Consider the following 12,379-nt stretch of genomic DNA (forward strand, 5'->3'; position numbering starts at 1 on the left):
TCAACAATAGTTAACCAAGGTTAGCCGTATGAACACTCTCATATCAGCATTATTCATCTTAACTATAACTAGTTCAAATGACTCAAATGAAACTAGTTAAAGAGTTGTTCAATTGCTATATTCTCATAGAAGTATACAAGAACACAATTGAAGCAAAATCGGTTTGATTCACTCGAATCAATTCATGAACATTACAGCCATGGTTTGCGAAAAATGCATTCCTTATTATATAAATGTATTAGTTCATCTACTAAACCGATTTTAGAACTTTAACTTTCAATTACGCGAACAAGTACGGATACTTAAAATATCTGGACTGAAATTGGGTTTGTCGGTACGCAAACGGGTACGCATACCACCAATCCCAGCAGAAAATCTCGGACATGAACCTTACGCCAGTACGCGTATGGGTGCGCATACTTAGGTTCCCGGACTTCTCAAACCAACAAGTACGCATACGGGTATGCATACTATGGTTCCCGGACATGGATTACATATGTGCAAGAGTACACAACATGTCACAATCCAATAATGGTTATGTGTTCTAAACTCTTATTTCAATCATTGAAACTTTCTTAGAGGATGACAATAGCCATTTTCACACACTATTAGCATCAAAGCAATTTTCAAGATATTGAAATAATCATAAAGAAACATTCCGAGTCCACACCAAATGATTGTATCACACAAACCATGTAAGGTGTTACTCGGAATTTTTCACATGATCAACTTTTGACTTTCGTCAAGAATATAAGATGAACTTAGTCGAAGCGAAAGCTTGCCAACACATATTCTGGGAAATATGTAAGCGAGTGTAGATGGGGCAAAAAGATTTTCTGGTTTTTAAGGAATTGAGGAGACGGCCGTTTAAATATAAAAATACTAAAAATAAGAAATTATATACAAAATATGTCACGGGATGAAAAATTTATTGGGACTCGGGATTCCACTATTTTTCATGTTCACGGGGTTCATAAATTAATCCAAGACATTTATAACTCAAAACAAAAGAAACAATAACTTTATTCTTTCCCAAAGTAGATTTCATAAAACATTAGTTGTAAGTTGTGAGCATGACACATCAAAAGTAACTAAAACCAAGCATGCGACATCAAACAAAATAACAAATAATTAATAGAAATCATAAAACAATTAAATTCTATGCAAATAGTTATAAAAGAATTATTTTAATTACCACATGAACGAAACACAGCCTCCTCCGTCGTCCCAGTGATGGGTCTAGCTCCGCATGGTGAAAACACACTCAAAGGAATTTTTCATTGCTCAAAAAAGTGTTTACAAATGATGGAAAAGGTGAGAAATAATTAAAACGGGTTTTTCTTTTCTCCCCAAAACTGCCCCCAAATGTGCTCTCAAGCTCTCTATTTATACACACGAATACACATCACTCAAATATATTCTTCCATAACTCCAAAATCTTCTTTTTTTTTAATTAAAAATATCTTCAAGAATTTTTCCTTCTCTTTATTCTATATATGTCTTTACTAAACCCATATCTTTTTTAATTCGCAGAATAAAATCCAAGATAAAATCTTCTAAGGATATCTTTCTTGTTTAAACCTTCCTTTTTCTTCAAAACTTCATGTTTGTAAGGCAAGAAGATATTCTTATCTTTACCGTTGAAACCAAATTTCCCGCCAATTTTTATTTTCAAATCAAGGAAGAAGATGGATCCCCCTTAACCAGTAATGGGGTGCGATTAGCAGTTGGCTCCCTGGGGTGCCCCTTATCAGTTAGGTGCCCCTTATCCAAAACTGAGAGTCCGAATAACATGTGTCCTCTGGGTGCCTATACCAACTTTTCGATCCGAATTCTCCAAAAATGTTTATTTTCCAAAAATACCTACAAACACATAAAACACCGTAATAAGTAGAAAATCGAGTACCAACAATACTGAAAATTAAGGACAATTCGGTCATAAAAATGTGTCTATCAAATACCCTCAAACTTATTATTTGCTAGTCCTCGAAAAAAATATAATCTAGAAAAATAAAAATGACTACACTTAGCACGTGCAGCAAGTCGTTAAACCGCTAGGTGGCCCTAGCGGCGGAGTGTTGTCTCCGGAGGGTTTATTAGAGGTGTACCCACAAAACCTTTACTCCAGACCCTAGCTATCTACGCAGAACCTTGGAAGGCACTAAAGAATCTCCTTGGTTGGAATACAAACATTGACTATAGGAGGAAGTACCCTGATGCGAAATTCCAATTGATGTACACGAGTTTGCACTCAACATACTATAATTCATATATAAGTGACAGAGCTCTACTCAGATAGTTTCTAGACATCATAACCGGAGTCAACCAATCACATGGAAAGATTAAGAAGATGGATAAAGAGAAAAATAGATGGTTTAAAGTGAACGGTGTTTCCCATATCTGTCTGAAGGCCTCTGCCAAGATGAACCTATCTTAATGGACTGAGATACCGGTCTGACTAATATCAACACAACTGGAAAATACAAGGGAACCAATGGTCGATAAACCTAACTCTAGGTCAACACAACTGACATATACAAGGGCACCAGTGGTCGACTTTATTGAATTTATTCCGGTTGGTCTGATGGTCAGGTCTCAATTTTTTTATTTTTTTTTGGTATCTCGATCACTCTAATTCACCCTAGAAAAGGTAACAACTTGAATCGTGTGTCCCACCAAGTCACTTAAAAAAAAGGATTAGGATTCAACGAGATATGGCGAAACTACCATTTTTTAAAAAAAAAAAAAAAATTCTAACACCTGAGCTCTGTGCTTTTATGAATAAACTCTTTAGATGTTTCCATCTAATCAGATTGGTTCCACAAATCCTACAACCAAGATGTTCCCATCCACTTAGATTAGTTAGTGCCAACCTTAATAAGCATAAATTTCTAGGCTTTGGAGTTTATTTATTGCAACTAAAAAGTTTCTCCCATACCTCCAAACTTAAATCTAACATTGTCCTCAATGTTCTTAAGATACAATTAAAAGCATGAACAAGGAGAAACGGTTACCACTCGAAGCAAAAGAGTTAAGGAAAGATATTACCGTGTTGCATGAGATTGGGTTTCCTCCCAAGAAGTGCTAAGTTTAAAGTCTTCAGCCAGACATCGGAAGGAATGAATCACCTCATAGAGTCATAAACTAATAGCCGGAATAACTGCGGATCACCAAAACCAAATAGAGCTATCACAAGTACAAGGAATCTGCAACATGCCAAGAAAATTAACAAATAAAGCTCAACCTTGTCTAGTTTCCTGTTTAAGACAACTACATCTAGCTGTGGTTCAGGTTCAGGTTCTATAACAGGGCCTAGATAAAATATTTCCATGGGTTGCATTTCCTCATAAGTTAAATCCGAATGTTCAGGTTCTAAAGTCTGGAAAAACTCAAATACAAACTTAGAAGCACATAATAATAACCTGAATAACTGGGGATCCTCTAAGTCAATCAAATTTGATTCACACATCTGACCACAATGAGAGTGTTGGTGTTTCTTAAACAAATGTGTCGACCCTAATCTCCTAAAGTAATTAGGTTTAGTTTCAAAACTCAATAACTAACACATTTCAAATTCAAACGTTCCCACAATTGGAATAAAAGTTTTTGGTGGGAAAACAAAATCAATCTGGGTATCATAGCCTGGGTAAACCACATCGACCATAGGATGGGTTTCTAATAACTAAACTTCTTCCTGGACATTATTAGGTTCGGGAAAACGCGTATGAAGATAATCTTGTAAAATGGTTGAGGCACATATGTCAAGTCCCAGGTGAGGGACCTTTATAAGAGTTAAAGCACATGGAGAATGATGATCACCCCCAAACTTAGAGTTTTCAGTGTCTCTAGAAATACTAGTCACAACTTCCCTAATTTCTAGGTCATTAGATTCCTGGAAATGGTCAATTGATTCTTCTAAGTCAGGTTCATCCTCACTCATCTCTACGAGTTCATTTTCTTCTAAGAGTAGAGTTTCTAAATCTCTAGACTCGAAAACAATATTCTCAGGATAAACTAGTTCCTCTAAACCATCATTGGCTTCGTAATCAAAAGGAAGTACAACTTCGTCTAAAACGGTATTATATCTAGTCAAATCCCCGTCCTTTTGAATAGGTGATAATAATTAAAATTTTCGGGATTTGAACCAGAAATATCATTATCATTATCATTATCATTATCAATATCAATAGGAGTAACAAATTCCTGATCACCATGCCTAAATACTTCAGATTCTTCATCAACATTGTCCACATCATACTCATCATTATCATAACATGGAAATGGCTGAACCTCATCTACACAAGGAGTGTCACCAATTCTAAACTCGATATATTTATTATGCAAATAACTATCCTCATTTTCAAGAGTATTATTGGATACACTATATTGGAAATTCAAGTCATTTCGAGCAATACTTTCGTTCGTCTCTAACTCAAGTCTACGTGTCGACTCAACTATCCTCTCAAGGGACTCTTCTAAAGAAAGCTCTCTAAGTGTTGGATCTAAGTTTTCACTTAACCTGTTGAGGATATCTTCCAAATAAGATTCAGTCGTTGCTGCAGTTCTTTCGTCCATAACTACGTTGTTCACCTCATATAACTTGTATGTCGATTCAGCTAACTTACGTGATGACTCAGCTAAATTCCTGAGAGACTCTTCTAGAGAAGGAATAAGAACTGAAGGATCATAAAAATGACTATTTTTCAATAGTTTGATTGTATCCTATAAAGACGAAGAACTAGTATTATAATCCCCGTCCTTTTGAATAGGTGGATAATAGTTAAAATTTTCGGGATTTGAACCAGAAATATCATTATCAATCTCAATAGGAGTAACAAATTCCTGATCACCATGCCTAAATACTTCAGATTCTTCATCAACATTGTCCACATCATACTCATCATTATCATAATATGGAAATGGCTGAACCTCATCTATACAAGGAGTGTCACCAATTATAACCTCGATATCTTGATTATGCAAATAACTATCCTCATTTTCAAGAGTATTATTGGATACACTATATTGGAAATTCAAGTCATTTCGAGCAATACTTTCGTTCGTCTCTAACTCAAGTCTACGTGTCGACTCAACTATCCTCTCAAGGGTCTCTTCTAAAGAAAGCTCCCTAAGTGTTGGATCTAATTTTTCACTTAACCTATTGAGGATATCTTCCAAAGAAGATTCAGTTGTTGTTGTAGTTCTTTCGTCCATAACTACGTTGTTCACCTCATCTAACTTGTATGTCGATTCAGCTAACTTACATGATGACTCAGCTAAATTCTTGAGAGACTCTTCTAGAGAAGGAATAGCAATTGAAGGATCATAAAAAGAACTACTTTTCAATAGTTTGATTGTATCCTCTAAAGACGAAGAACTAGTATTATAATCTTCTTTCCCGTATGACCGATGCGCGTGTGGATAGTAATTGGGCTCACCATGGTATGACCCAAAACCTTGAAAAGGTTGGCGTGCCCAACTACTATTCACACTATGATCATAAAAAGAGTAATGTCCATGTTGTTCAGTTGGATAATCATTGTATTGGCTATACCATTTCGACATCCTAACTGCAAGAGAATTCTAAACAAGCGCAAAAAAGGCTGACTCGACCACAACAAGCCTATTTTATCTAGCAAAAAAAAAAGCATGATGGCTCCACTTATATTTTTTCTATACTAGCTTATATTCTTTCGAAAAGGAATTCGTTACAATCTGAGCAAACCTATCTAGAATCAATCTGAGTTAAAGTAAGTTGAATAGAGACGAGGGAAGCTCAGTGGAGCTTTGCTACCCAAGGCCTCACCGGCGTTACAAGGCGGCGTATTCAACTCACAGAAACCATCATGAACTTCAAAGTATGCTCAAAAGAGTAACCAATATTTTTCAAACGACTTTCCTAATAAGCTCGTTACTCTATCGGATTCGTTCTAGTCCAAATTTTAAGGCTTAGGTTCGCGTAGGTTACGTGTTCCTAAGGCGGGCAAGAAGGAAACGGTGATGAACTCCGAATCCTTATCTTGATTTGGCCAGGCCTTTCTTTTTACTAGAAAATTAAATCCGATTTCAGGTCCTCAACATATATGCATACAAAATCATCCAGTAAACCCGCTGACAGGGGATTCACGGGTGTTTAGAATTCTTACCTCCCGTTCCAGACGGGGGATGAACCGTTGAAGTCGACTCGGGCCACCGACTCATATGTCAGTGTACGAACCCGAGGGGCCGAGGCGATATCGTAATCGTCGTTCTTCCCTGTGCAGTTTATATTCAAACTAACCCTTCCTTAGGGTTTTAAAAATAAAGTCCAATGTTCAATGTCCAAAAGAAAGGAAAAAAAATGTCCAAAAATAAAATATTACAAAAATAAAAACCTTAATTACAGTTTCTAAAAAAATAAAAATAAAATTATTTACAACATCTTCTTCTTCACTCCTTTTGGATTTCTCTTTTCTTTTTTTTTTGGGCTTTTCCTTTCTTTTCAGCACTTTCTCTTTTTCCTTTAGCTTAGCTCCAAATCTGAAAGCAAACAAAAATACCAAAATGTGTAAAAAAGAACAAATAAAATAAAACCTAAAAACAACTCTATAAACAAATCCGCATCGGCGTCGCCAAAATGGTGATATTTTTGATAGTGGTAAATAAGGTTGTCGTTCACTCGGACTTTGTTGAATTGATTCTAGGCTTAAATATAACAATACTAAAAATAAGAAATTATATACAAAATATGTCACGGGATGAAGAATTTACTGGGACTCGGAATTCCACTGTTTTTCATGTTCATGGGGTTCATAAATTAATCCTAGACATTTATAACTCAAAACAAAAGAAACAATAACTCTATTCTTTACCAAAGTAGATTTCATAAAAAATTAGTTGTAAGTTGTGAGCATGACGCATCAAAAGTAATTAAAACCAAGCATGCGACATCAAACAAAATAACAAATAATTAATAGAAATTATAAAACAATTAAATTCTATGCAAATAGTTATAAAAGAATTATTTTAATTACCACATGAACGAAACACAGCCTCCTCCGTCGTCCAAGTGATGGGTCTAGCTCCGCATGGTGAAAACACATTCAAAGAAATTTATCATTGTTCAAATGATGGAAAAGGTGAGAAATAATTAAAACCGGGTTTTTCTTTTCTCCGCAAAACTGCCCCCAAATGTGCTCTCTAGCTCTCTATTTATACACACAGATACACATCACTCAAATATATTCTTCCATAACTCCAAAATCTTCTTCTTTTTAATTAAAAATATCTTCAAGATTTTTTTTTTCTTTTTATTCTATATATGTCTTTACTAAACCCATATCTTCTTTAATTCGCAAATATAAAATCCAAGATAAAATTTTCTAAGGATATCTTTCTTGTTTAATACAAGATAACTTCCTTTTTCTTCAAAACTTCATGTTTGTAAGGCAAGAAGATATTCTTATCTTAAAGATAATAAATCCTTTACCGTTGAAACCAAATTTCCCGCCAATTTTTCTTTTCAAATCAAGGAAGAAGATGGAGCCCCCTTAATCAGTATTGGGGTGCGATTAGCAGTTGGCTCCCTGGGCTGCCCCTTATCAGTTAGGTCCCCTTATCCAAAACTGAGAGTCCGAATAACATGTGTCCTCCGGATGCCTATACCAACTTTTCGAGCCGAATTTTCCAAAAATACCTACAAACACATAAAACACCATAATAAGTAGAAAATCGAGTACCAACAATACTGAAAATTGAGGAAAATTCGGTCACAAGAGAGGATGGGTCGATCTGTAAGAGGGAAGTTGAGAAATGTGTGAGATTAATGGTGATCAGAGATTGTAGGTGTGTTGAGTATTCTGCGTGAAAAATAAGATAAGTTCTGATTGATTGAATTTGCTATGTTGAGAGTAATTGCTCAGACGCTGAGTTCTTATTCTCCTGTTGTTTGTTCCTTCAATCATGATTTAGAGACTTATTTATATTGCAAGCATTGTAGACTTATTTATTTATGTTGTTGTAAACCCATGGCCTGAAGTGTGTTGTATCTCATTTGTAGAGGTGATGAGAACATATTGTAGAAGACTTTGGCTTGCGCCCGTCCATCATGCAAGATTTGGGAAGACTTTGATGTTAACATGTTTTCATGTCTACACGTCTTGATATGAGTCATTAGTGCTTGGAGAAGTATGATCCATCGAGTAACACTTCCAGACTTAGGTTGTAGATAACGGACAGTTGATGGAGCAAAATGTTACTCATAAGACCGTTGTAAATGCTGAGATCAGAATGATTACGCTCCAAAAATCCTTGTTGATGCTGAGACCATGGATGGAGTTCCTCTAGTGATCAGTTTTGATGTTGATACCATGGTTGAAGTTGCTCAAGAGACCGAAAAGTCAGAACCATGACCATACGGTGAGCCTTTAAATTCACGAACTAATTGGTGAGTTGAGCATTCCTAAGATTAAGTTGTACTGAGAGGTCAACCCAAATTCTCTTGAACAATATGACTTTACTGTGAAGTGGATTTTTCAGGCAATTGATGTTGTTACGGCAGATAGAAGTGACATTCTCCACTGTGGATGTGATCAGGAGAAGAAGTTTCATAGCTGTGCAAGGTTTGCGATGTAGAGATCCGTTAACGACGGTTCATGGCATCACATCAGGTTGCAATGACTAGTTATATGGAACACATTTATTGAATGATCTAAATTGATCTTTTCAACAAGATGAAGTCCCCAAGTGCATCCCATAGGTGTTCACACTTTGGCCGTTTTGGCATTGAATCAGCGTGTCATCGTCTAGATATTTGTGCTGAAGCTAGAGGCGCTTATTATCGAAGGTGTACTCTTTGATTAGGAATACAATTTGAAGGCTTCTTAGATGCTTGTGCATTGAAGCGTCACATCCCTTAAGCGTCGAATATCTTTCGCCTGATCGTCTTGGCCCCGAGTATCTTCTGTTGATTCAACATTCCTTTTGCGATGGGATTCCACACTTGTGCATACATCACAACTTTCTGAGTGCGGAATCTCTCGAAGAATGTCAATGCATCCTATCTAGTTTCTTGCTTCTTCGCCATCAGAGTTTGAATTTCCTCCAAGTTCCATGATGATGAAATATCCACCAAGTCTGGGTCAAGATTTTCTTCCATGGAGGGATGCGTAACTGAAGGTTCGGTGACCATCCTACCTTCATGTGGATACATTCATCCGAGGATCGTGTCCTGTTCTGGATCTTCTCTGTAGAACTTGGTTTAGGTTGAACCTATTTTCATTTTGAGATGAAGTAGCCGTAAGCATCTCTGAGCGTCTTCAGTGGAATAATATTGATGGCAGTACCAGCATCAATCAACACTCTTCCAAATTCGTTTCTTTTGAGATGGACTGCGGTGAGAAGTCACCAGTCGTACATCTCCTTGTCTGTCGTTGGAGATTCAGGGAATATTTCCTGAATTCATAGACGTTTCTCTGACACGATGTGATTTAATGCAGCAAACATGTCTTTCCTCTGAGTCTTTGATAAGTATATCAATTCAAAGACATGCTTGATCAAGGATTGAACAACTTCAGGTGGTTTAGAGAGAGTGAAAGTCGTGACCGGGAGAGGGTCTCTACGTACTCCTTCAGTCCCCAGGTTAAGCTCTCCTGATTTGACCTTTTCTTTGAATATGCGCTTCAAAATTCTGCAGTTACTTGTGGGATGATTGACGAATATATGAAAGCAACAATAACGAGGATTCTCTATGTCTTCTTCAGTTGGTTCTTTCCTGACATATGTCAACTTGATTGCACCATCCCGGATCCAAAATTCTAACAATTTGATCACCTCTTCAATGGGAAAAGGGAAGTCAGGTTCTGTTTGATCAACTTCCGTGCTGGGTTGGAGCTTGTGCTTTCCGAGTTTGATCATCCTTACTTTATGCTTTTGGATGAGCATAGGACACTGGAGAAGCATGCTTGTTCCTGTGTCCCGTCTTTCCTTTTGCTCCCTTCTCTAACAACATGCGTGGAAGGTTGGAGATTGTATGGAGTGTTAATCAAGCGTATGCTACCTCGAGTTTATCGTAGTTCCTCTACTTTTATAGCCTTTGCTTTTCCAGTAAAGCGGGTGCGGTGGTTGTTGATCGCTTGGACGCTTCATGAAGCTCTGAAAAAGTCTGGAATCAGATATTTTCCAGTAAGACTCTGTATACTGGGATCATTCTGTTTATGCACAAGTCTACAAGATGCAGTTCAGTGACGTTTGGATCATGACAATCCAGAGCCTGGACTCTGAACCTTTTCACGTAATCATTGGGATGTTCATTTCTACTTTGAAACATCCTGAAAAAGAGGGGGTACAACAACCACACCCAATATTTCGATTAACAATATGTATGGACTAAATCCAATATACTTTCAAGAGAATCAACTAGACTCAATCTTAATAAAGTATATCAAAGAATTATATCTCTCTTTCTCGATTCAATTATTACTCAAGCAAATAGAAATCTGCGAGTCTAATTGAACAAAAGATAAATCACTTAAACAGTACCAATGAGTAATATTCAAGTATCAATCAATTTCAATCAACAACCAAAGGTCGGATTTCCAATTGATTGATTCAAACGCACAACCTGTGATATTTCAATTATATAACAAAATATAATGCGGAAAAGAAATAACACAGACACCAGAATTTTGTTAACGAGGAAACCGCAAATGGAGAAAAACCCCGGGACCTAGTCCAGATTGAACACACACTGTATTAAGCCGCTACAGACACTAGCCTACTACAAATTAACTTCGGTATGGACTGTAGTTGAACCCCAATCAATATCACACTGATCCAAGGTACAATTGCGCTCCTTACGTCTCTGATCCCAGCAAGATACTACGCACTTGATTCCCTTAGCTGATCTCATCCACAACTAAGAGTTGCTACGACCCAAAGTCGAAGACTTTAATAAACAAATTTGTATCACACAGAAAAGTATACGATAATAGATAAATCTGTCTCACACAGAAATACCTACAAGTTTTGTTTCATATTTTGATGAATCAAGGTGAACTGGAACCAATTGATAATCCGGACTTATATTTCCGAAGAACAGCCTAGTATTATCAATCACCTCACAATAATCTTAATCGACGCGGCGAAAGAAGATATTGTGGAATCACAAACGATGAGACGAAGATTTTTGTGATTACTTTATATCTTGCCTATCGGAGATAACAATCTCAAGCCAATCATACGATTGTACTCAACACGATAGAATCAGCAAAATCAGATCACACAACTACAAGAAAGTAGTATCGGTCTGGCTTCACAATCTCAATGAAGTCTTCAAGTTGTTAACCTGTTTCACAAGAAGAAACCTAAGGTTAAAGGAGAATCGACTCTAGCAAACACTACTAGTATCACATAGGAGGTGTTGGGATTAGGTTTCCCAGTTGCTAGAGTTCTCCCTTACATAGTCTTTCAAATCAGGGTTTGCAATCAATGTTAGCTTAGTAACAAAGCATTCAATATTTACCGTTAGATGAAAACCTGATTAGATTAAAGCTTATATCTTTCAACCGTTAAATCTAAAACCTAGCTTGTTACACACAAATGAAATGCACAATTTTAGGTTTGTGTAACCGTACCCAAACATGTACATTTGTTAGTTCAACAGTAGTTAACCAAATCGTTAGCCATATGAGCACTTTCACATCAACCATATTTTCTTCACCATAACTAGTTCAAATGACTCAAATGAACTAGTTAGAGAATTGTTCAGTTGCATAAATCTTATATAACTATACAAGGCACAATCGAAGCAAAAACGATTTGATTCAATCGAATCGATTCATGAACTTTATAGCCACGGTTTTAAATTTTCATTCCTTAGTTAATATAGATATAAGTTCACAAATAATCTTCTTTAAATATAACCAACTCAAGTTCGCGGACTTAAGTTCCAGGAAGGAGTTCACAAACTCCAGCAGATATTCTCGGGATGAGAACCTCCGCCAGTTCGCGAACTGGGTTCGCGGACTGAGTTCACAACTCTTGTTCTTGTTTAACTGATCAACAAAGTACGCATACTTTGGTTCAAGGAATAAGGACTTATACATATATGTGTTGCTTCACAATGCTTATAAGTTATATCCAACATTGGTTATATAATCTAAACTCTTATTTCAATCATTGAAACATTCTTAGAGGACGTTATATAGTTGTTATTCACAAACTATTTTTCATCAAAGCCATTTTCAAAGTGATTGAAACATAACATGACTTTCGTCACTAGGTAAAGATGAACTTGGCCAAAGCGAAAGCTTACCAACACATATTTCGAGAAATAGACAGGCGAGATAAACTCGGCTCTAAATAGCAAATGTGTATAATCAAAGTCTATATAGCAAAACAA

The sequence above is a fragment of the Papaver somniferum genome, chromosome 6, assembly GCF_003573695.1.
Source record: "Papaver somniferum cultivar HN1 chromosome 6, ASM357369v1, whole genome shotgun sequence".
In the NCBI taxonomy this organism is placed as follows: Eukaryota; Viridiplantae; Streptophyta; class Magnoliopsida; order Ranunculales; family Papaveraceae; genus Papaver; species Papaver somniferum.